Genomic DNA, 27,390 nt, shown 5'->3' on the forward strand with positions numbered 1-27,390 from the left:
AGAGATGCTATCAGCATCAAGTCTCCCGATGGATAATTTTGATAGAAAATGCACCATATTTACCTGACGAACTGAAGCAGAAATCAACGTTACTTTTGTGTCATCGTTGCAAAAAATATGTGAGTACAAAGAAAAACTTACCACCATCAACAGCGTTCTGGAACAATCTCGATCCAGGCCCGATTCCAGACGTAATCGCAGATTTATCGCAAGTTGAGCAAAGATTACTATCAAGAATAATTCCTTTCGTCAAAGTCATTAAATTACGCGGTGTGTTTGGGCAATATTCATTTCGCGGCCAAGCTGTTCTTTTTGCTCAGGACATATTTGAGATAACTGAAAAACTTCCAAATATGCTACCTAGATCGACTGGCAATGCTGGAATTATTGTTGTTACGGAGCATCTCGATAATTTGAACGTCACCAGAGAATTCACAATATCTCGAGAAAAAGTCAATAACGCATTACTATGGTTGATTGCCAATAATCCACTATATAAAGATGTTACTATTGACAACAATGCCCAGATAAACGATGAAGATATCATTAGATTGAGCGAAGCTCCTCCGCCAAATGACGCAGTACAACAACCAAATAACGAGCCGCAGTCAAACGGCCTTGAAACTGAAGAGCCGCGACAGGAGATTTCTGCATACACGACGATAAATGTGTCATCACGAATTTTACGCGCTTCGTGGACTCAAGCTAACCCTGCGATATTTACGTCTGGCTTTGCAGGTGTGCAATGTTGTGCAATGGTGCTAGCAAATATCATTCGCGCAAATATGCTTTCTCCGACAAGTTGGACGACTAATATTTTGAATACGAATATGATAGAGGGCGATAAAATGTACAGTATGATTAGGTCACTATCAGCATCAAATTCTGCCGCTTATCCGATTCAGACTAATGGTTACTTGTTGGTTCGTAACTTTGATATAATCAAAAACAAATGTGATATGTTCGGTAAATCGTTTTGCCTGAACTATGATCTGGAATCTGCACTGTTCGGAAGCTTAAATGATAGAGACAACCAATCTAACATTGGACTGACCCTTAAGCAAGCTCTTGAGGAGTTGTTTGACAATCATAAGACAGGTGTGTTGATAGCAGAAGGAAAATCACTAGGAGTCATGCTGTACGACGGAAAATACTATTTTACGGACTCTCATTCATGTGGACCGAAAGGCGCACAAGCAAAGACTGCAGGCAAAGCTTGTGTCATTCAATGTGACAATATAGATGAGTTTGTAAGAATAATCAAGCGAGCGACAGGGTCAAGAAGCACCCAGTTTACATTAGACTACATTGATGTCTACCCCTCTACTTTGCCAGTTCAAGTTAATGCAGCGCCGATAGAGCCCTTTTCTACTCAGATCATGGAAACAGAAGAAACAGAACCCCGACTATTTCCTGAAAACCACACACTTACAGACCTGCCGTTAATAACATCACAAAATATTCCCTTGCAGACGTCTGTAATGGCACCGATTGACGTCGTGCAGCCCAATGTTGAGGAGGAGTTTGAGGTATCCAGTAATCTCAACAGCATAGTGCGAAAAACGACAAATAATATTGTTGATGTTGCACATGAACTCAAAGCCGAAGAATTGGCTTGGTTCTATCTGTTTCCCTATGGCATTAATGGTCTTCAGCAACCGCGACCAGTGTCGATTACACCGCTAGACTATTTCCAAGTAAGAATATTAGGCGATGATAGACGATTTCAGCGTAATGATTATTTATTCTATGCACTATCGCTGTTCGAGTACTATCGAGTCAAAAGTACTATCTCGGCATGTGGTAAAAAAATACGGAATCAAGAAGGACAGATTGAGGACGTTCATCTGTATATCAAAAACCTCAGGGGATCCGCTGCCTATTGGAGAGCCGCTTTAAATGACCTCTTGGCTCAAATCAGAACGTTGGGTCCACCAACATACTTTCTAACATTTAGTTCGAATGATCTAAATTGGTTAGATCAACGCAAAGCACTGCTGATTGCTGACAATCGGCCTGATGAGGACCCCAGTTCATTGAGTATACATGAAACTCAGTGCTTGATTGAAAAGTACCCAGTGGTATTAAGCCGGCATTTCATGGTCAGAGTTAGAGCGTTGTTAAAATATATGAAAAATAACGATGACATTCTGGGTGGCAAATTGAAGGATTACTGGTGGCGTATTGAGTACCAGAATCGAGGCAGTCCTCACCTGCACATGGTTGTGTGGATTGAAAACCATCCAACATTCGATACTGCCGAAGGTATCCAACAGATTGACCGCGTCGCTTCCTGCAGGTTGCCATCCCAAGATGAAGACCCAGAACTTCATGATTTGGTAAAAAAATGCCAGATTCATAAACATACCTCCACATGTACCAAAAACAACACAACAGGAAGGTGCCGATTTAATCTTCCACGGCAGGAATGCAGTGAGACCCGGATAGTTGCACTTTCTTCGGACGATTTTATTCGAAGTGGAGGAAGAATATGTCTGCTCAAACGTCGGACAGAAGATGCGTGGGTCAACAACTACAATCCCGGTTTGTTAAAAGTCTGGACGGGAAATATGGACATCCAACCTTGTGGGTCGAATGAAGCGATAGCTTTCTATATCGCTAAATATTTATCGAAAGGAGAGCCAACTAATTTAGACTCGGGAATAGCTCAAGCCATTCAACAGATACAACGAGAGGAGCTAGACATTTCGCGGCGGCTTTTCCGAATTTGTATGAAAATTCTCCAAGAAAGGCAAGTGTCAGCCCCAGAATGCGCTTTTCGCCTGTGTCACCTACCGCTTCGTGACAGCTCTCGAAGTTGTGTTTTTTGAATACACGGAAACCGGAACAGCGATATCGGGTGTTGCGTTTTGACGAACATGGGCACGCCACAGGATACTGTAACAACCTCTTCGATCGGTACGAAAAGCGACCCGCGGATCACCCGACATATGACTTCTCTAACATGAGCCTGACTGAGTTTGCAATGCTCTTTGACACTTACTACATGACGACCCAGAGCGAAGAAAACATTGATCAAGACAATGAGGACACATCAGTTCGAACACGTCGGCAATTGATTACATTAACAGACAACAGCAAAATGATCGTAAGAACCGTGCCTGCTGCTGTTCGAGTGCCATACTTCATAGCATCCACTGACCCAGAGAACTTTTATTACAGTTTGCTGGTTCAATACATGCCTTATCGCTCAGAAGCAGAACTGTTACAGGGGTTTTATAGTGCAAGAGAGGCTTTCTTAGCTCGGGAAGAGCAGTTGAAGGCAATTAGCGATCACATGGAGCAGCACAGAGAGCGCGACCGGCAGCTGGAAGTTGCATTCAATCAGGTGCACGCTTTTCAGATCCTTGAAGAGCCTCCAGTATTGGATAATATAGAACACGATGAAGACTATCCCGAACAGGCTATGACCAATGATCAATTCGACTCAGCACGACAGGCTATGAACATGGACCAAAGACAACTGTTCAATACTATCACGTTAAACATTCAGTCGCAACAACAAGGCGATCAACAAAGGTTGAAACTTTTCGTAACAGGTGGCGCTGGAACAGGAAAGACGTTCTTGTTTAACTTGTTAAAAAATCAAGTGAACAGATGTTACGGTAAGAAGGTTACAAAGATTGGCGCTCTAACTGGGGTTGCAGCACGACTAGTAGGTGGCTCTACACTGCATAGTATGCTCAAATTACCAGTTCAAAGAGATGGCGTCTTAGTGAACATGCCTCAACTCTCCGGCAACTACTTGAGAATTATGCGTCAACAATGGCAAAATGTAGAGTTCTTGTTTGTGGACGAGATATCTATGGTTCCCTATGAGATGTTGTGCATGATAGACGCTCGTTTACGCCAGCTAAAGAATTCCGATGAACCTTTTGGCGGAATAAACATTATGCTCTTTGGCGACCTTATGCAGCTTCCGCCAGTGCGTGGGAAACAGGTGTTTCAACAGCCGGACCACATGAGACCAGCAACTCATTTATGGCGGCTTTTCACATTAGTCGAACTCACACAAAACATGCGCCAGCGAGGAGATACGACTTTCACCGACATCTTGAACGCCTTGAGGGTCGGAGAGCTGAACAGCGAGCATCTCGCAGTATTGCTGACTAAGGTCTCATCAAATGCTACCTGCGAATTTGCGCTTGAAAAAGCACTGCGTATTTATCCAACAAACGACCAAGTAGAGAAGCACAACAATGAAGTTCTTAAATTTTACGAACAAAAAGGTACTCGAATGTACGACATTAAGGCTCAAGACCAACTAATTGACGCGACCCGAAACCTTGGAAATACTTCATTGGAGTCCATTATTCCCAGCGATATAAATAAAACGGGTGGACTACCGCATAAATTAAAAATTTTCAAAGGGGCTAAAATTATGTTGCGATCCAACATAAACGTGGAGAAGGGGCTAGTAAATGGAAGTATCGGATACATCTCGAACATCGTCTGGCCGCACTTTAGGCGCGACCAGATGTATGAAACCGACATACCGTCCATCAAAGTCAATTTCGGACACGACGGTGAGCACTTAATTCAGCCTATAGGTATCCAGTTCCCGGCCAAGTATAGCTACGGTACGGTGGAAAGGCGCATGCTACCAGTGATTTTAAGTTGGGCGTCCACCGTGCACAAAATGCAAGGCTGTACGGTAGACCACGCAGTGGTGTACTTAGGGTCACGTACTTTCGCGGCTGGACAGGCGTACGTGGCCCTAAGTAGGGTCAAATCACTAAGTGGTCTCCAGATTGAAGAGATAGATTGTTTAAAACTTACTGGTAAAACACCGTGCAACACAGACGCACTGGCGGAGATGGAGAGAATGCGGGCACAATAAACGAATGAATGACTTTATTGCTTTAAACTTGGTTGGTGGTGCATTCTCTCTTCTCTTCTCTACACCTTATAAGACAAAGTCCCCATCGCGTCTGTCTCTGTGTGTGTGTTCGTGATAAACTCAAAAACTATTGAACGGATTTTCATGCGGTTTTCACTTGCGCATAGAGTGATTTTTGAGGAAGGTTTAGGTATATAATTTGTTAAGATTTTGTTTGAATTAGTTGAAATGTGACAATATTTTCTAATCGAGTCAAACAAAATCCCACTAGCTGAGAGCTTCAAAACAATGTATGGCGAAAGTATGTCTCTCTAATGTCTTCAAAAAGTCCGCGATGGCACATGTCTATTTTGTCTATCTTTTACGGATAACTTACTAGGTATAAACATTTTTATGATAATACCGTAATAAGAAGGTAGCCGCTAGTTATTATTAAGTAGCAATTAGCAATAAGTACACGTTAAGCCACAAATGGCATGTAAAATCCGCCTACATGAAATAAATTTATGTATAAATGTTAAAAGTATTTCATTATTAATGACTTAAAAGTATAAAATAAATTAATAGTTTAAAAAACACTATAAAACACGCTTTTATAAATGCACGTAAAAGCCAAAAATAAATTATGGATCGTTCAAGTTGTCTCTATTTGTGAGCTGAAGTTTAAAAACTATGTGCTTTTAATTATAATATTTGATTGTAAAAGCGTGGGGCGCTGGAACAGGAAAGACTTTCTTGTAAACAAATACTAATCCGAACTTCCTGGCGAATGAAGTTGCATAAGAACATAACGTTTACATATGCCGCCTAAGGGTTACCAAAGAGAACCAAAGATATCTCGTCCACGAACAAGAACTCTGCATCCTGTCACTGTAGGCACTTTCCCCTTTTGTACTTTGATTACCGGAAAAAAGCGGCGTTCTAAGTGTCGGTGACTGTCGACTCTCCTCGCTACTAGCGCATATTTTGTCTGAGTTCGACAAACTGGTACCTACTTTGAACACTGACTTTTAATTGATTTGACTGTTTAATGTAGAACCTACTAGTCATGCTGCAACTCCAGTTAGCGCGTCAATCTGTGTAACCTCCTTCCCGTAACATAGCATAATTTGATTTATCAGCAAGTTATACAAAAAGTCTTTCCTGTTCCAGCGCCCCACGCTTTTACAATCAAATATTATAATTAAAAGCACATAGTTTTTAAACTTCAGCTCACAAATAGAGACAACTTGAACGATCCATAATTTATTTTTGGCTTTTACGTGCATTTATAAAAGCGTGTTTTATAGTGTTTTTTAAACTATTAATTTATTTTAATTTCCAAACACAGATAATTGTGACATAACATCCAGGTATTTAGCCAATTAAAAAAAAACTATAAGGGGCTTTATAGACGTGCCGACTGCAACTGGTACGGGCCCTAGACAATATTTGATTTTGGGTGGGTTTTCATACAAAAAAAAATTTTTTCGTTTTTTTTTTAATTTTTTTTTAACTTTTTGTTGTTTTATAAGCGTATACGGGGTATCAAAGGGGAACGAAAATTCGATTATTTTTGCGCTACGACGCACCGTTTAGGAGATACAGCCATCCAAAGTTACTATTGTCAGTAGACTTTATTTATTTCATACCATGTTTGAGAAAAGCACTATACATACCTCGGCGGGAAATGGGGTTGCCCGCCTCAGACCTATCCGTCTATATGTCTTCGGCCGGCAACCCCCTTTGTCCCGGCCTCTGTAGTAATGTACTATTACTGAGAATTGGAACTAAAAATATGAGTAGTGGCCTATATTATCGTATGTATTAGGTAACTGTAAGTGCGCTTTCACATTATCCGATCCGATATCGGATGTCGGACTTATATCCCATATATTACAGGCGCCATCTTGGATTTTTTTAATTGAAATCCTTCCGACATCCGATATCGGGTCGGATAATGTGAAAACGGACTAATGGTAGATGTATCCATAGTATCCATACTAAAATTATAAAAGGGAAAGTGTGTCGTGTGTCTGTTTGTTTGTCCGTCTTTCACGGCACACGGTGCGACGAATTGTCGTGATTTTTTAAGTGGAGATAGTTGAAGGGATGGAGAGTGACATAGGCTACTTTTTGTCTCTTTCTAACGCGAGCGAAGCCGCGGGCAAAAGCTAGTAATATATAAATAACCTAACCTAACCACAAAATTAAAATTTTGAAAAAACCCCCGACTGCGACATAGTTGACCGATTTTCATGAAACATGGCTAAGAACACTCCCGACTAACTCAGCTTTCAGACAAAAAAAACTAAATCTAAATCGGTTCATGCGTTCGGGAGCTACGGTGCCACAGACAGACACACACACAGACAAACAGACAGACAGACAGACAGACAGGCAGACAGACAGACACGTCAAACTTATAACACCCCTCCGTTTTTGCGTCGGGCGTTAAAAATAAAAATTAATTGGACATGTAATATGCATTTGGATAGATTGTATAATTTATTTTAAAGGGTTAATTGTGGGTGAATTCCAGTTTTGATTACAGTTATCGTTGCCGCGTTGGATGCATTAGGGTCGGTTCCATAATCAACAGGCTATTGATGATTTAAAATTATTTATGATTTATGAATAATACTTAAATAAAATTTGGAACAATAAATAGTATAAACTAGGCAATGAAAAAAAATAAGAAAACTAAAAATTTTAGTCTAAAGAGGGCCCCTGAGGCATAGTGCCCAAGTGTAAATTATTATTTTTGGCTTAGACAACAACAGGCACAGTCTTGTAATAGGGTGAATTGCAGAAAATGTGTACCTTTTAGCTAATTTAGTGTCCCGTGAAAACAAGGAGGGTTTAAAAATATATTTTGAGAAATAAGGCACACCGGAGTTACGTTAATTTAATAAAAGCGAATCTTTTGATTCATTTAAAAATTAATCTTAAGACAATTGTAGCTTTTCTTTTTTTTATTTTATTTTTTCGGTGATGCATGCAGTAACTTCACAGCAGTATAATCATGTCCCAATGTTGACCGTACTTCTATCTCAGGAAGGTTGTTACGACTCATATTAGTTTCTTAAAAGTTTAATTGTAAATTATTCAGTCTTTACATGTTCTTCTTTATGTTCAGTACGAAAATATTTACTTAAATTAGGAATAATATATTATTTTGGTAATATTACATTTTGTCCCAACTTATAGAACTTTCGTTACTCAGGGTTAGTTACGGAGGAATATCCCAAAGATTAGTTTAAAAATATTAGTAGAATTACTTCTCATTATTATTATTACACAGAGGGAACAACTGTCAAATTGTTGAACACAGCGGCATCCATTTTGTTTTTCAACGTAGTGGCTCATGGATGGACGCGTGGTGTTTATTGCTATAAAATCTCAGGGTGATTAACGGTGAGTTTCCAAGGTAAATAGTTTGATTATCGTACACAGTTTTATTCATAAATGATTGTTTTTACAATGTTTTCTACAAATTTGCAAGATTTTAAAGCAATATGTGACATGTTTGACGATAAATATTTTTTGAGATTATGATTTCTCATATATCTTTCTCAGTTTCGTTATTTTTCGTTACGTAACGAAACTATTTTCACTGCGATTATGTATGTCAAAAATTTATAATAAATATTGTTGATTAGAATTATAATGTTTCATTGATAATTCTGTTTTATATAGAACCGGGCAACATTTTTATTCCCATGTGTTCCACGCCTTATGTTATCAGTTTCGTTACAGCAATTATCAGTTTCGTTTTTTCTCAGTTTAGTTACTAAATCCAAAAGGTACATATTTTCTGCAATTCACCCAATATTTATAATGCAATAAACAAACACCTTGACATTTATTCCTGCACTACACATGAGTGTAAGCGTAAATTAACAGAATGGCTGAAAACAAAAACCTACAACGATATAGAAAAGTTAGTACAAAATCAGTATAAATGAAAAACATTACATACGTACAAATACACACACACACACACACACACACACACACACACACACACACACACACACACACACACACACACACACACACACACACACACACACACACACACACACACACACACACACACACACACACACACACACACACACACACACACACACACACACACACACACACACACACACACACACACACACACACACACACACACACACACACACACACACACACACACACACACACACACACACACACACACACACACACACACACACACACACACACACACACACACACACACACACACACACACACACACACACACACACACACACACACACACACACACACACACACACACACACACACACACACACACACACACACACACACACACACACACACACACACACACACACACACACACACACACACACACACACACACACACACACACACACACACACACACACACACACACACACACACACACACACACACACACACACACACACACACACACACACACACACACACACACACACACACACACACACACACACACACACACACACACACACACACACACACACACACACACACACACACACACACACACACACACACACACACACACACACACACACACACACACACACACACACACACACACACACACACACACACACACACACACACACACACACACACACACACACACACACACACACACACACACACACACACACACACACACACACACACACACACACACACACACACACACACACACACACACACACACACACACACACACACACACACACACACACACACACACACACACACACACACACACACACACACACACACACACACACACACACACACACACACACACACACACACACACACACACACACACACACACACACACACACACACACACACACACACACACACACACACACACACACACACACACACACACACACACACACACACACACACACACACACACACACACACACACACACACACACACACACACACACACACACACACACACACACACACACACACACACACACACACACACACACACACACACACACACACACACACACACACACACACACACACACACACACACACACACACACACACACACACACACACACACACACACACACACACACACACACACACACACACACACACACACACACACACACACACACACACACACACACACACACACACACACACACACACACACACACACACACACACACACACACACACACACACACACACACACACACACACACACACACACACACACACACACACACACACACACACACACACACACACACACACACACACACACACACACACACACACACACACACACACACACACACACACACACACACACACACACACACACACACACACACACACACACACACACATATATATATGCCTTAAAAATTAAGTTATCTAATATCTATGCCACATTCTCATTATGAGAATGTGTAGTTATAGGTAACAAACTCAAAAATTTTTGTTTATTATTTGTATAAGGTTAAGTAGTATAATTTTGTGTTATTAATCTAAATTTACATACCTACTTATAAGATAAACAGTGTATACCGTGGAAGAGCGGTGCTCTCTTAGCACAAGTGTTTCCTCACTTAAAAAAAAAGAGGCACCAGCGCAGATACTTTGTAAAACATTTGTTGATACAGAATAAAACATTTTTATTTTTTTTATTTTTTTTTATTTTTAGTTATTATAATTCCGTAACACTAAATTACTTAGCAAGGGCATTTGTGTCGCTTAACTTCAAACTTGGGTAAATCCATTCTGCTATAAGGTTGACAATCTTTCAGATCATAATATATTTTTTTATATAATAAACCTTAAAGCAGAATGGATTTACCCAGGTTTGAAGTTAAGCGACACATTTTCTTTAATTAAGCTTGGGATGGGCGCAGCAAAGTTTACGACTGAAGTGATGACGCATTCAGCGGTTATTTAATAACATAACATACATAACATACGATCACGCCTGTATCCCATGAAGGGGTAGGCAGAGCACATGAAACTACTCAAGTTTCAGTGCCACTCATGGCAAATAAGGGGTTGAAAGAAAACGAAACTGTGACATTGCAGTGACAGGTTGCCAGCCTCTCGCCTACGCCACAATTTAACCCATATCCCACAGTCGACTTCTACGACACCCACGGGAAGAAAGGGGGTGGTGAAATTCTTAACCCGTCACCACACGCTACACACGCTACACGTTATTTAATCAGCTAAGTATATAAATACCTAGTACATATACAAGTATGTATCCAGGGTGACTCATAAAACGTGAGCAGGACTAGGTAATACAGCACGTGAACTACGAGTTGTGGTTCACGTTCAGTGGCAAAGGCTCAGGCCCCCCCGAGGGGGGGGGGGGGGTCACGTGGTCTATTTGTATGGCCAACCCAGGCTCCAGGCCCCCCCTCGATCCGCGTATGAATCCGCTTGCATGTGTTGCGTGCGTACACGACGCGCTTGTGTGCGCCCCGCGCGGCGTACATTTGTTAGAAGAGTTATTACTGGTTGTTTATACTGTTCCGAGCGTCCACTTAGGCCTTAGTATACAATAATCTTACTATACAAGTATTTATCCAGCCGGCGTATTATGCTTCCAATTTTATCACTTATCAACGTAGATAAGACATCTGTCACTCTCACACTGACATACTTGCCAAAGCGTGACGGGTGCTTTATCCACGCGGTGCGCAGGGTACGCGTCAGCCCCAACAGCATCCTACAAATGATAGCGGGCAGGGTTGACTGTCCCTATTTAGCGCACTGCGAGGGATTGCATTCCCCAATGAGTGTTGTGTTGTTTTAAATTTAATATTGTATGCACTAACCCCTTAGTTTGTAAGTCCTACTAATAACATATGTGTCCATGGTTGCACGAAATAAAAATATTCATTCATTCATTCATAATACGCCGGCAGGGTGAGTCATGAAACGTGAGGACTAAGGACCCATTAAAAAAGTGCGAGAACTCGCGTACGAGTTTCATTACTTTGCGACTTGCTGTATTTGATTGGTGTGTTTTATCGCGACAATCATGTTCTATCCTTCAGGATCAAATGGCATTCAATTGGGTACTTCTCGTGACCAAAAAAAAACATCTTAATTGTGGGGTGACTTTGAAAGTTTCAAATACTTAAAAAAATTAACTGATCCTGCTGTCCCCTGAATCATCCTGTATATAAAGAGTTCGTTTACGATAAGTGGCGTTAGCACGTGAAAGAACTTTAAACGAAATGAACTAAAACTATAGAAAGTGTATGTACTTTGAATTTGACTAATTAATTAACTATCTGACTGAAGGCAGTGAACACCGCTTACGTTCAAGCACTAATCTTACGCTTGCCATTCCGACAAATAATACACTGTACGTATGCAGTCTTTCACGGTGCGCGCGGTGAAATTGTGGAATGAACTGCCCCGGTCTCTCAAACAGTCTCAGTCTGTGGCGTCACTCAAGACTAATTTGAAGAAGCTTTGGCTTTCCAACCAAGCGTGATCTGGTTATGTGTATACCTACTCCTATTTGAGAAGTACATACTTCTTGCGATATTCATATTTATGTATATATATATTTATATATCGTATTTTATTTGTGTATTCGTGTATGTAGTTTATTTCATAATATTATTTAGTATTTATGTAGTTTATTTAGACATTATTTTGGTTTATTTCTGACCTTTATTGTACTTCTGTAAGTTTGTCTATCTTGCCTACTTTAATGTTCCTCTCATCTAATCTAAGGTTAGCTGGAAGAGATCCCTTATAGGGATAAGTTCACCTTTGTACCTCTGTTCCTGTAAACTGTATATGAATATGTTGTACTTAAATAAAGTGAAAATTACTACAACTACTAATTCTTAGTTAGTTTGGACAAGTCGATTGTTAGAGTCAGAATGATTTTTCATCGTCTATTTTTCTCGTCCTTATCCATAGCTTAATACAAGCGAGATACATGTATTTGGTGCTGGGGACGCGCGATAGCTATTTAACATAATTTCAACTACATATTATTATTTACGAAGTATCAGTATTACTTGCAAATTGATGACACCATTGACATTGACTCAATTGTACTTCGGCCATATTGATAACTTCCAAAATAGAAGCTGCTCAAGAGGTTGGCTTGCCTATAAAATGTTAATGATCAATTGTTACGTCTTTTTTGTAGCGCAAATGGTCTAAAGCGCTCTCCAAGCGGTCTTGTGGAAGGCGCTTAAGAAGGGATAAGTTTAAGTGTAATGTGTCCGTACTCTGGGACTGTTTATTGAAGCTGAATATTATCACAGAATATATAATAGTACAAGTACAGAAGGCCCACTACTTTGATGTTCGCGACATGCCGCCTTTTTAAATGCCTACAAAATTCTAACAAAGAAATGAGCCGCACGTGCGCGGCTTTCGGCGATAGGACTGCCTATGGATTAAAACAAATTAATACTTAATAAAACGTTAAAAACTTACATTACTTATTCTAATATTTTTTTTATATTTTTTTTAAGTTACATAAAGCAATACCTTTCAATTGAAATATGTTTTGTCAAAATCGGACGACGTACGACGTAAATTAGATTTTTTTTTTCGGTTTTCGTAACAGACCTCGCTTCGCTCGTCGTCCTAAGTGATCAAATTATGATATCCTCGAAATTTTTTATTTTATATTGATGTGTACTGTCACTATGTACTTTTCTGTAAAGGAAAAATATATTATTTCTGACTTTCTGGCAAAGGAACTTCAAAGTGGCCATGTAGTGTAGTGTGACAACCCTGATGATATATAACTCATCTCATACAGAGCGACAACCCTATGCTCATGCAGCTGTGTGTTATGGATCATTGAGTTTTACGATGTAATTATAAATAATCATAAAATTTATGGTATAATAAAAGTAATGATTATTGGTCATAAAACATACAATAAAATGTAATGTTAAAACAGATGGGAATGACTATTGACCGTGACCAGGATAGTATATAAGCACGATTTTTATTGAATAAAGATAGAGTATTGACTTGACTTTTGAGTTATCATTACACCCGAAGCACCCCACACTTCAGCCATATAAAGCAAATTTTCAAAATTTTGGCAACTTGTATCTTAAAAAATGCTAATCCGATTTCGATGCGATCTTTAGTTTTCAACTATGAATTTATCTGTCTTTGATTTAAAAAAACTCATATATCGAAATTGTATATTTTGCCTGCCATTCTTTGAAATTATTCAGTGCGAGACGTAAATTTACTTTTTTTAATTTTTTTCTTACTTTTTTTATAATATATTTTTTTTTAAATTACATAAAGCAATACCTTTCATTTGAGATACGTTTTGTCAAAATCGGACGATACAATAAAAAGATAGAATTTTTTCATTTTCATAAAACACCTCGCTACGCTCGGCTTCCTAAGGGATGAAATTTCGATATCCTCGGAAAAAATCGTTTACTTTTATGTCTACTATCACCATGCAAAGCGGCTTGCTTCCATTTAAAAGTGCAGCTTTTGGCCAAAAATTCTTCATAACAAGTATGACTATAAAAGGAAATTCCAAATTCAAAATCGGAAAATTGGCCTGGGACTTGTTAAATAATTCGTTTCGTTTTCTGCAAAAGATAGCCATCTTGGCAGCCCCTTTGTATTCCTTTAACCTTTGTTTAACCTCATTCAATCCATAAACAAAACGTTGAACTGGTTTCCAAGGCCAAGTGTGATGCTAAACCTAAAAATAAATCAGTCTACATTAAAGAATGTTTACTGAATCTTTAATTATATGCAAAAACAATAAAAACTGGTCGTTTTCGTTAAATATTGATTAAATGAATTTATTTGTTACAAACTGAAATAGATACCATACACAGAAAAAGCGATCAAGCTCACTAGTGGATCAAAAAATATTAAAAAAATAATTTGATTTGTTACATACTTCTTTGTTACAGTTTCATGTTATTTTCCTTGCGATTAGTTGATTTATTTTTATTAACCACAATCTGAGTTAAATAATGTCAAATAGAGGACAAACTAGCTAGTAGAGGAAATTGTTATTTATATTCTTAATCAATTTTCCTAATATTTGTCAATAATATTATCCCTAAAGGGAACTTGGTGTTAAATATAGGTAACAACCCATAAAATTATCAGATTGTCCCATTTAAAATAAAATAATTACGAAAAAAAATAGTTTTTTTTATCGTTGTAGACGGTTTGACTAAAGGTCTCATCATAGTAAAATGACGACAAAATTATGATTGTCTTCAAAAAGTGATCAATTACGAAGAATGGTGATAATAAACATAGAATGAAGATACCTTCGAGTAAATTGGTTATTTGTAATTTGTCTTTTATTATTTGAAATCATCTTTGTAGGTAACATTATAATAATAAAGTACAGTACATTTATGTACAAGCAGGAATTTATTTAGACTTCATTATTTGGTTGATTGTCTTATTTGTAATATCAATATTTTATTGATCAGTTGAATGATTGATTGATTCTGATTGGTCCAATTTGTTCAATTTAGAAGAATATTGTCAGAAAAGCTAGTTGATTTGTCTCGTTAGTAGATTGTATAATATTAAGTACATTACGATACAAGTGCGGAAAAAAGTTAGTTCGAAACCTAACTAACTATTAACTATTTTGGCTCCGTGATCCAAATTGAATCTTGGCCTCCGAAGAGATCGCCACCTGTCCCGATCCTGCGCAGCCTCTGGCCAGTCACTGACTTGAAGCCGACGCAGATCCGCCACCACACTGTCCTCCCAGCGATACCTGGGTCGACCCGCCGGACGGCCACCAGGCGGTCGACCCAAGAACGCTCTCTTGTCTTGACAGCCCGATCGTTTTCCATTCTAACACAATTCTAAGTAAGTGACCGAACCAGCGAAGTCTGTGGGCTTTGGTTTCGCCGATGATATTGGGTTCGTTCGGCCACTAACTCCTCGATCTCGGCATTTTTTCGGATCTTCCAGGTGCCATCGTCTCTCTGACGAGGTCTCAGGATCTTGCGAAAAATCTTTCTCTCCGCTACCAGGAGCTGACTTTCTTCTTTCAGTGTTAGTGACCAGTGTCGATAAATTAAAATACAACCAAAGGGAGTGTTTTAATTCGACACAAGTTATTACGAATCTCCGTTTTGCGCGTGTATCGTACGACGTTTTTCAGTACAGCGTACTGAGAGAAATTTGCATTGTGAATTTAACAAGTTCGACTTGTTGCGGTTTATCCGTTTGAATCAGCCAAACGTATGTTTAAAACAATATGTGTCAGGTTGTTTTTATAAAATCGATTTGTTGATTCAAATATATTGCCGATTCAAATGACAAGTAGCTTGTTGTTTGAACCAAAGAGCACGTAGGCGCTATTTTAACCAAAAAACGAACATGAAAACTGGTTGTATTTATAGCCGAATGCACAAATGCTCACGAAACGCTCACGATAATATCTCTTTCGTAGCTTTCTGCGGAGTTTCGGTGGCGTTTGGTGATGGCTCCTGGGAGTTTGGTGACGGCTCATGGGAGCCTGGGGATCTGCTTTGACATCTAATCTCAAAATTTGGCTTAGGCCCTAGTTTTTACGAAAGCGACTGCCATCTGACCTTTCAACCCGAAGGGTAACTATTGGAATTAGTCCGGTTTCCTCACGATGTTTTCCTTCACCGAAAAGCGACTGGCAAATATCAAATGACATTTCGCACATAAGTTCCGGAAAACTTATTGGTACGAGCCGGGGTTCGAACCCGCGACCTCCAGATCGAAAGTCGCACGCTCTTACCGCTAGGCCACCAGTTTCCTACGATAACGATATTATATAAGAATTTTACTTATATCATTTGGCTACGTACTTGTAGTCAGGTCAAGGTTGAACTCTATTTTACGACTGTAATAGGGGATTGTGGATTTAATAGAGTCATAAAAACTCCACCCCCGGGTGTAGTGCAATTCCCGAAAAGTTTGTACATTTGGATCACGTCTCCGATTTTGATAGAGTCCGTGATGCTGAGCAAGATCTACTATGTAGGTTTCCCAAAATGTCCTATGTAGTTTGTATGAAACCTTCCTTTTTTGTTACCAGATTTCTATACATTTTCGGTAACAAAAAAGGAAAGTTTCATACAATCAACCTAGAACATTTTAGTAAACCTAATAGTGGATCTTGCTCAGCATCATGGACTCTATCAGCCTACCAATTTTTATCCAAATCGGAGACGTCATCATAATGAACAAACTTATCGGGAATTGCTGAGGTATTCTATAAAATAATGCTTGTAGTTTTTATGGATGATGTTGTATGGCTCTACATTCGTTTTATAATCCATCCTAATATTATAAATGGAAATGTGTGTGTATCTGTTTGTTTGTCCTTCTTTCACGGCAAAACGGAGCGACGAATTGACGTGATTTTTGAAGTGGAGTTAGTTGAAGGGATGGAGAGTGACATAGGCTATTTGTCTCTTTCTAACGCGAGCAAAGCCGCGAGCAAAAGCTAGTGGCTAATAGAAAAAGAAACCAGATATTTAATTGGCTGTTTGACCCAAAATGACGTCATAGGTTGGTGAGTCACATACACACAAGGGTCTTTGTTTTATAATGTGTTTTCACAGGAGCGACGACCGCGATATATCTAAAAGTTTTATACAAAAATAATCTAGAGGATGCTAGGTTATCGCAATGCATTTGCGTGTGACCCTCGCCCGCGATAAATTCAGTAAAAATATTCCGCAGACAACATTTATCAGAAACAGGCCAGAGGCCTAGTCAAGGTGACATCCCAGAATTCATTAATAAAATAAAGTGTATTTTGAATACATAATTAGTAGGTATTATAAATAATATTTACTTATGTATATGGACTGAGCAATACGAAATAAAAGCTATTGATTTGAGTTAGAAACTTTGTAATTTTAAATTCAGCGGGCCGATTTTCGAGTCTCACGCGTTCGAATTCAGAAAATTGTCACTGAAAATAATCGTTATTTTAGTGACAAAATCCCGTTTGCGAGATTCAAAAATCGCTCTCCTGGTGATTATTCTCAAATTGTCAGAACCATATTTTAATTCAGATCATATTAGTGTCTAGTTACAATTTCACAGAATCAGAGAGATTAGAAAGAGAATTATTAATATTAGTAATCCATACTATATATTATTTATAAATGGGAAGTTGTGTGTGTCTGTTTGTTTGTCCGTCTTTCACGGCAATTTTGCCGAGACCGATGAATTAACGTGTTTTTTTAAGTGGAGATAGTTGAAGGGACGGAGAATATCATAGGCTACTTTTTGTCTTTTTTGCCCCCCCCCCCACTTCCCTAAAAAAAAGGGGGGGGGGCGTTTGTACGGAGGATACCGCAATTTTCGAGTTTAACGGGAGCGAAGCTGCGGGCAAAAGTTAGTTACTAATTACGACTACTGTTTCAAGTGTTTCATATTAGGTATCTCGAATAAAAATTAAACAGAAAATGTAACCCGAGCAGTACTTATATATCATTTTAAAGAGTACCTACTCAGCTTTTCTTTAACTTCGTCAACGAATGACAGTGTTGCAAATATCTTATATTATATTACATGTATCAGTTTCCAATAAGTTTCCATCGTCAAATGACTGATTCTTTCATTTCAACAGACGTCTACGCAAATGATTCACAATCAATATCATTGTACATTCTAGAAATATGTAAATTCATCAGAAAAATATTGGCATGTTTAAAAAACGGGAAGAAGTCTTATCTAGGGCCCACTCAGTCAGACGTAGAAATATGCTTATGCTGCCATCATCAAAATTAAAAATTCACTCAAAAAGTACATATGTAATGGCAATAAAAAATTTTAACAAACTTCCAGACGATCTTAGAAATGAAGAACTAGACTCTACTTTCATAAGGCTCTTAAAACAACAACTTATTTCAAAATGCTATTATACAATTACTGAGTTCTTTGATGACAATTTTACTTCCTCGCTCTAGCACTAATTAATTGACTTTTTTATTAACATTGACATTTAAATTATTTTTAATATTGTTTTTTATAGTAATAATTTTAATCTGAAAGTTGGAAATTGTAAACTAATATTATTAATTATTGACGGGAAATAAGAAATGTACGAGTAATGTAATACTTTCACAGTTTGATATTCTATTATTTATTGTACATGATTTTTTTTAGTTTTAAGATAGTTTTTTATTTTTCCCCTCACTAGCTCGGAAACACGTGTTTTGTCCTTTAATACCAGCGGGTAAAAACGCATTTTATCTACTAGTGGGTAAAGCAATTTGACCTTGATTAAAGTCAAATTAACTACTTTAAAATTGATAAAAGTAGGTGAATCTAGTAATTAAGATGATTTACCACCTGTGGAACTACTGGAAGCAGTGATAAACGCATTTTTTGCGTTGTAGTTTCCTCGCTATAGTGAGGGGAAAAGTTTTGTGTTACACTCGGGTGCAAATGTATTTTACTTCTCGTGTGTTAAAAAACTCGCAAGTTCAGGATTCTATTCCCGAACCACTCGCTTCGCTCGTGGTTCAACTATAGAATCCTTTCACTTGCTCGTTTTTCAATTCCACACTCGGCGTTAAAATAAAACTTTGCCCCCTTGTATAACAAATAACTATTAAGACACTGCTACGCCCTTGCAGGGTGACCATGCACCTAATCTATGTTATGTAACACCTCTTGTAACCATGGTTTTGCATGAAATAAATGAAATGAAATCCCGAACTGAATGTGGTCGAGTTGTTTACTGCTTTCTCGGTGTTTTATAGACTCATCAACAACTTAATATTTTATGTGTTTCTATATTTGGCTTTTTATGATTTTATACAGAAAACAAATATATGTACATACAGTGTGTTACCACCACCCGGACCTTTATTAAAACCAATAATAACAATACAGTCAATTAGCAATCGTTTTGCGCATATCATGTAGCAAATCATAGTTATTTAAATCTACTGAAATAGTACATTACGATACAAGTGCGAAAAAGAGGAAGTTCGAAACGAGTGGCGATAAATTAAAACACGACCGAAGGGAGTGTTTTAAATCGACACGAGTTACGAATTCCCTTTTCGCACGTGTATCGAACGACGTTTTTCAGTACAGATGGACTTCCGAAGTTTCGACCTGACATATAATGAACCACTTCTCGCACTAGTGCGTAAAAAAAACACCATCTGTACTGAAAAATATTTTTCCGAAATCCCAACATTGAATATAAGTTATAACGCGTGCACTTCTTAAGGCCTGATTTAGACGGGGTGCGAACTCGCATGCGATTTTAGTTACATTGCGGGCTGTTGAGGTTACATACAAGTTTGCACAGCCATCAAATACCGCAATGTAATAAAACTCGTATGCGAGTTCTCGTACCGTCTAAATGGGCCCTAATTGTCATTACTCACATCGTTCAGAATACTTATGAGCTGTCATTGCCCTCACTTGGCAAGTGTGTGCGCTGTACTGTCCGCGCACGAGTTCCGTGCACGCGGAAAGAATGTTAGGAATGTTGGGTGACATGACCGAGAGCTGTGAATTTGTCGATATAGTTGTCGATGATATGCAACGGATTTTCGTAGGGCAGCAGATAGCTACAAGAAAATTTACAATAGTAAATGGACTCAATCGACAAGATTCGATAAATTTGCATTAAATTCGTCCCCAACACTGTTTTCGGGCGAGCGTGGGGTGTGATGCGACGCACGGGCGCGGGGTACACCCTCCCTTTACCTCAGCCCCCGAATACACGGAACTCGTGCGCGGACAGTACATTGCTGGCAATAAAATTTATGTTTGAAAGTTGATAAAGTAATTTTTTTTTATTAATTAAATTAAGGGCATGGTTAAGTTAAATAACTAGTTAAGTTAAGTTAAGGTTAAGTTTAAGTTTGTTAGTTAGTTTTATTTATAGGTTAAATTTTAGTTTTCATGTTATTTAGTTCTTATTAGTTTTTATGATTTTGTGTTAAATAAATATTATTTAAGTTGAATAAATAATAAAACTTGTAGTGTGCGCGAAGCCACACACACTCACATAGCCTTAGTATTTATTTTATACATATAAACGTTAGCACTTAGGAACAATATCCAGAATAAAGGCGTAGTTACATACATACATACAATCACGCCTGTTTCCCATAAAGGGGTAGGCAGAGCACATGTAACTGCTAAAGTTACAGTGCCACTTTTGGCAAACAAGGGGTTGAATGAAAACGAAACTGTGACATTGCATGATTGCAGTGACAGGTTACCAGCCTCTCACCTACGCCACAATTTACCCCATATCCCTTAGTCGCCTTCTCAAAGGCGTAGTTAAGTATAAAGTTAAATTAATAATTATGTAAGATTGCGTTCCTTTAAAAAAAAAACTCACTTGTTATGTCACTCTCTTGAACTATACCATATACCAGAGAAAAGAGACTTATTTATCTCACTAGACGGCACTTTTAAACATTGAAAATAGCGCCATCTGTAAATAACTCGAAAACTAAGAGGTACCAGCGACGATAACTCGCGTTAAGTAGGCCGTGTAGCGATGTACTGAGTTACCAATCTTTCTTGATTTATCTATGCATATACTGAACTACACTCGATATTCAATCAGTAGGTACCTCGTTTTCTCTCCTTTATGAAAATTGAACTATATATATATATCAGTGAGCATCTTAATATGTAATAGTAATCTAATCATAAAACAAGATTCAGTTTTTAAATGGCGAGATAATTGGCTAACCTAACCGCGTATCGATAGCTTGCTCGAGGCAAATTGTGTCTCAGAAATACAATGTTGCGATGTCCTTAAGGCTTGTACCTACCGATTTCTGACTAAATAATTATGGTCAGTTTGGTCGATCGATTCGAGGTCGTTATTTTTTTACAAAACACATGTGATTTATCGGTGATGTATAGTCAGCAGTATTATCATGTTACCTACTCTTCGAAGGCCTCAAAAATACGTGACTATTAAGGCTCTGCACATAAGCTCGAGTCAGATATTTCTGCGGCCTTCAAAGAGTAACTTGTTATTGTTTCTGGTACCTGGTACCTACGTACGAGAATCTTACGATGGTTTTAGTGTAACGAAGAGCAATCCGCGCGACCAATTTGTATGAAGTTGTCGTCCGCGCGGATCCGTCCCGCCACTCTAAATCGCTCCCTGAAGTTAAGACGATACGGTAGGGGTCAATTCTCCATACAAACGCTCTCGACTATTTCCTCCCTGGTTTTTGAAGATAGAGCAATGATTTTTTCAACACAGATTGTTATTATTTTTATCTGTGTCGGACCGTTTTGATTTTTTTGATATTCTGCTTTTTAAAGATTCTAGAGCCAATCAAAAATTTCCAAAAACGGCCTTTTTCATTGTGGCGCAAAAAAAGGTGTGATACTCAAGATTGGTAACAATTAACCAAAAAAGCTAAACGGTCCGACATAGATTATTTCATTGTTATTCAGATTCTCAAATTTCGTTCCGATTGATTAAGTTTTGAAGGAGGAAAGAGTCGAGAGCGGACTAGATATATCGAAAAAAAATTGTCCTTTGAGAACAACTCAGTTAAAAGATTTTGCGAAAAAATCTTTGAAATCGAGGTTCCGCTTTCGACTGCAGTTACCTCCTTCAAAACTTTATCGTAACGAAATTTGAGAATCTGAATAATAATTAAATAGGTAATCTGTCAGGTGTCAATAATTAAATAGGTAACGGTCCGACCGTTTAGTTTTTTTTAGCTAATTGTCACCAATTTTGAATAAAGCATAGTTAACATAGTATTGGCACGCGTTTAGCGACGAATAAAAAAAATATATTTAAAAATAAAAAAAAACTGATAATCACATCTTAATTTTAATACGTTGATAACTCTATATTAGAAATTTGGTTGATCTAACTTTTTGCGTTTGTAAGTTATTGATGATGGACGTTGACCGGCGAAAATGCACTGTGAACAAATACGTGAAAAATCCCCTTGGTCTGGGTCAATGATTGCTAAATTGTTGAATTTCCAGAAAACTACTAGGCAATAATTATTGCCCAAATCATTATTTCATTAAAGGACAATTAAATAATAGTGGCAAAATAATTCAAAATATCCACTCCTTGCGGTCCACACGGAATCAACAGACAAAAAAGATGGATGAAAATCTTGTTCAGAGGATGATGAATACTATTTTCAGAAAAGTCCGTAATTTTGTGCATAAACATACTGAATGATTGAAATATATGTGACACGCTATTTAAATTAATACTTAAACGATCTTTTATATTCTGCAATAAAAAATATTGTTTACTTTTTTCTTATCATTTAAAAATTAAATTCCTCCCATCGCGTACCAATTCTAAATTAACTATGCTTTAAGTACCACACCGTTTTTTACGCCATAATCAACAACGCCGTTTTTGGAAATTTTACACCGTGTTTTTATTGAATCCGATGACTTCGGTGTACATTTAGGTCCATTATAGAAAGCAGAATAGTTAGTTATTTTAATCGTAATTTTTTTTCTAAAAAATACCATACGCCTGCGATAGACGTTACATCAATTGCTGTTGAAAAAATATGAAACCTCAATTGGTTGTTAACGTCTTGTACAAAAAAGTTATTCTGACTAAGTACTACTAGTCAACGAAAAAGTCGCTGACAAAAGCTATTTTTAAATAAATCCACAATTGCCTACTTTAATTGTGATTATAGCACGTTTTAATGTATTGTATGTTCCGCTAAAATGTTGTAAATCCGTACTAATATTATAAATGGGAAAGTATGTGTGTCTGTTTGTTTGTCCGTCTTTCACGGCAAAACGGAGCGACGAATTGACGTGATTTTTTAACTGGAGATAGTTGAAAGGATGGTGTGTGACATAGGCTTCTTTTTGTCTCTTTCTAACCCCCCACTTCCCTCAAATGGGGGGTGGAAGTTTGTATGGAGCATTCAACTATTTTCGAATCTAACGCGAGCGAAGCCGCGGGCAAAAGCTAGTATGTAATAAAATCAAGCCGGTGCTCTTTGGAAAGTCAAGGTTAAGAATTTTAAAGTGTAGTTATATTTTTTTCCCCTCACTAGCTCGGAAACACGTGTTTTGTCCTTTAATACCAGCGGGTAAAAACGCATTTTATCCACTAGTGGGTAAAGTAATTTGACCTTGAATAAAGTCAAATTAACTGATGTAAAATTGATAAAAGTAGGTGAATCTAGTAATAAAGATGATTTACCACCTGTGGAACTACTGGAAGCAGCGATAAACGCATTTTTTGCGTTGTAGTTTCCTCGCTACAGCGAGGGGAAAAGTTTTGTGTTACACTCGGGTGCAAATGTATTTTACTTCTCGTGTGTTAAAAAACTCGCAAGTTCAGGATTCTATTCTCGAACCACTCGCTTCGCTCGTAGTTCAACTATAGAATCCTTTCACTTGCTCGTTTTTCAATTCCACACTCGGCGTTAAAATACAACTTTGCCCCCTTGTATAACAAATAACTATTAAAGTGTAGTTATATTTTTTTCCCCTCACTAGCTCGGAAACACGTGTTTTGTCCTTTAATACCAGCGGGTAAAAACGCATTTTATCCACTAGTGGGTAAAGTAATTTGACCTTGAATAAAGTTAAATTAACTACTTTAAAATTGATAAAAGCAGGTGAATCTAGTAATAAAGATGATTTACCACCTGTGGAACTACTGGAAGCAGTGATAAACGCATTTTTTGCGTTGTAGTTTCCTCGCTATAGTGAGGGGAAAAGTTTTGTGTTACACTCGGGTGCAAATGTATTTTACTTCTCGTGTGTTAAAAAAACTCGCAAGTTCAGGATTCTATTCTCGAACCACTCGCTTCGCTCGTGATTCAACTATAGAATCCTTTCACTTGCTCGTTTTTCAATTCCACACTCGGCGTTAAAATACAACTTTGCCCCCTTGTATAACAAATAACTATTAAAGTGTAGTTATATTTTTAAACACGTTCTGTATGAAACATCATTCTACAATGTAAAAGCAATAATATTTTATGATTGATTCTCAGTCACTCTTGTACACTCTTTTTTGCTGTGTACTTAACACAGCAAAAGGGAGTGTACAAGCTTCTAATGGGTTGGCAACGCGCATGCGACACTCCTTGAGTTGCAGGCGTTCATAGGTTACGATGACCGCTTTCCATCAGGCGGACTGTATGCTTGTTTGCCACCAACGTAGTTAAAAAATTTCTTACATTATTGTTATTGCCCGTGTGGAGAATTTTACCACCCTCCTCGTCCCGTGGGTGTCGCAGAAGTTGACTGTAGGATGGGTTCAATTTTGGCGTGGGCGAAGGGCAGCAAGGTTGCTACATAGCTAGTAAAGGTGTACGTACAGCAATATCACAATTTTAAATCATTTTTCAACCCCTTCTGCACTGAAACCGGAGAAGTTAATTTTATTGATTGAATGTGCTCTGTTTTTTTTTTTTTTTTTTTTGAATAGTTATTAAAATAACTTAACAATAACATAATTTTTTTTTGCAATTCTAAGATATTTTTTCCTGTTCCAATCTCCATAGGTATTTATTTAAAAAAACTGATTTAAAAATACATACCTTTAATGGGGCTGCCAGACGAAATTTGCCGAGAGTTGAGCCGTTTTTATCTGAGAAAATAAAAAATATTTTTAGTGTAGATGGATAGAGTCTCTGTAGGGAGAGACTAGTGTTAACATTTAACATGTATAGGTTTATGTTTTAATACCGACGAAATAATATGTCTAGCGGATCTCTATACTACAGGCAAATTATGATAGGTATGTTTTTTGAAGTCAGAAAGAAAAGAATACTAATTTTAGATAAATACAAAATATATACATATCTAGATTAATTAACCCATAAATGCATAATTATGTATAATTGTATATATGCATCATGTACAGTGATCGGTTTTTTGGATTCACCCTCGCGGGATATCAAGTAGAAAAGTTAATATTGATACGACGAAATTATCTCTAAGGAACTTTTTACTCTTACATGGCAACCAGTTGAGACAAAAACTTCTATTCTTTTCCTAATCTCTACACTCTATTAAGCAAAATATATTAGAACCTCCACAAAGTATTACCTTACATCTATCATGATATTCATGATGGAAAAAATACTTCAAAATTTTGACATTGACATTTCATTATTTTCTTTGGATTTCAGTTCTAACAACATTAAGCCCGGATTCCCGGGGCATATCCATACTAACATAATGATTGAGGTCGTTCACCCCATGTCGAATCCAAAAAACCGATCACTGAATTCATGTATTATTGACAGCATGTCAATATTCAAATTTAAACAAATCTCTGACAAGGGTTATAACATTTAAGGGTTAAAGATATAAAGAGTAGTTATTGAAAAATTAAAAAGTACTTACTTTTCGTTGAACACTTCTTTTATTATTAAAATAAGAACGAAAAGTACAGTGAAATATAAATCTTTATTTAACTCATGAGAAACCAGTAAAAATACATATTATATAAAATACATACAACCTAAATATACAAAACAGAAGTTGATTACTCTTCTTTAAAAAAATCCACTGAATTAAAATTGCACTTCTGACGAAAACAACATTAAAAATAAGTCAACACACGCTCACGTATTTCTATGAATATTTCGTCGATAAATATGTCATCCAGACTTATAAACAACACTATTTTTTCCTCTATGATATGTATTTTTGCGTATTATTTCGTTTGCAACGATTGGCATTTCATGCATCTCAAAATATCATTACTCACTTTCCCAATCAGAGTAGATTCTACGCGCTTTGGCGTTCTTCCAAATTTCACTGCAGTTTTTTTTTCGTAACTCCCGACGAAACTTTTTAATTTTACTTTTTAATTCCGAGGACACGGGCGCGCGCTTTAGCGTCCGCGCGCAGACTGACAGTGAATATGTCTGAATTGAACCTGCTAAAATGAAGGAACAAAGGGCATTGGGGGCAGGACTCCTTTGTGATGTAACAAACGCGTACGGACTTGAAAGCTTGGATGAACCAACTTAAAAGCTCTGTTGTAGGAACTTTTATAGGTTATTATTTTTGTACACAATAACCATGCTTGTACAGCAGTATTTTAGCCTTGAATGACGTTAAAAATATGTTTTAGTTTATTTGTGCATTCCAGACGATCTGCTATTACGAATATAGATTTTTTGTAGCAATAGGTATAACAAGGCCAAGGCAGTTTTTCTGTAGAAAAAAAAATGCGTTTTTACATTAATGTCGTATGACTTGTACCTATGGGATTTCTTTTCTACCTATTTTTATTTTTTTATACTGAAAAAATTGGCATTCAAAAGTTACAAGTACTTACATATGTATATTCCCAGAGAATAGGTACTTACACTCACACAGAAAGATAATCCAGTTTTTATTTTGATTAGTTTTTGTGATCCTACAATATTTCATTATTTTTATTTACATACTTTTAATATTTAAATAAGTTTTAATTATAAAGACTGCGTACCTAATATAATTTA

At 37.5% G+C, this 27,390-nt stretch overlaps 1 protein-coding gene across 2 annotated transcripts in view; it reads right to left on the bottom strand.

Annotated features, from left to right (window-relative positions):
* LOC125239227 (putative uncharacterized protein DDB_G0282133) overlaps positions 1–26,780 on the bottom strand; it is a 68,795-nt gene extending 42,015 nt beyond the window's left edge. The window contains exons 1-2 of one of the 2 annotated variants that reach the window (XM_048146758.1): positions 26,649–26,780; positions 25,471–25,520 (exon numbers count right to left, since the gene is read on the bottom strand). The gene's annotated coding sequence lies outside the window, so the exon portion shown is untranslated. Of the gene's footprint in view, positions 1–25,470; positions 25,521–26,281 lie in introns of both variants that reach the window. The other variant, XM_048146759.1, reaches the window with a different exon arrangement.
* Between the last annotated feature and the right edge of the window lie 610 nt (positions 26,781–27,390).

This window comes from Leguminivora glycinivorella, chromosome 25 (genome assembly GCF_023078275.1).
Source record: "Leguminivora glycinivorella isolate SPB_JAAS2020 chromosome 25, LegGlyc_1.1, whole genome shotgun sequence".
NCBI classification, from domain to species: domain Eukaryota; kingdom Metazoa; phylum Arthropoda; class Insecta; order Lepidoptera; family Tortricidae; genus Leguminivora; species Leguminivora glycinivorella.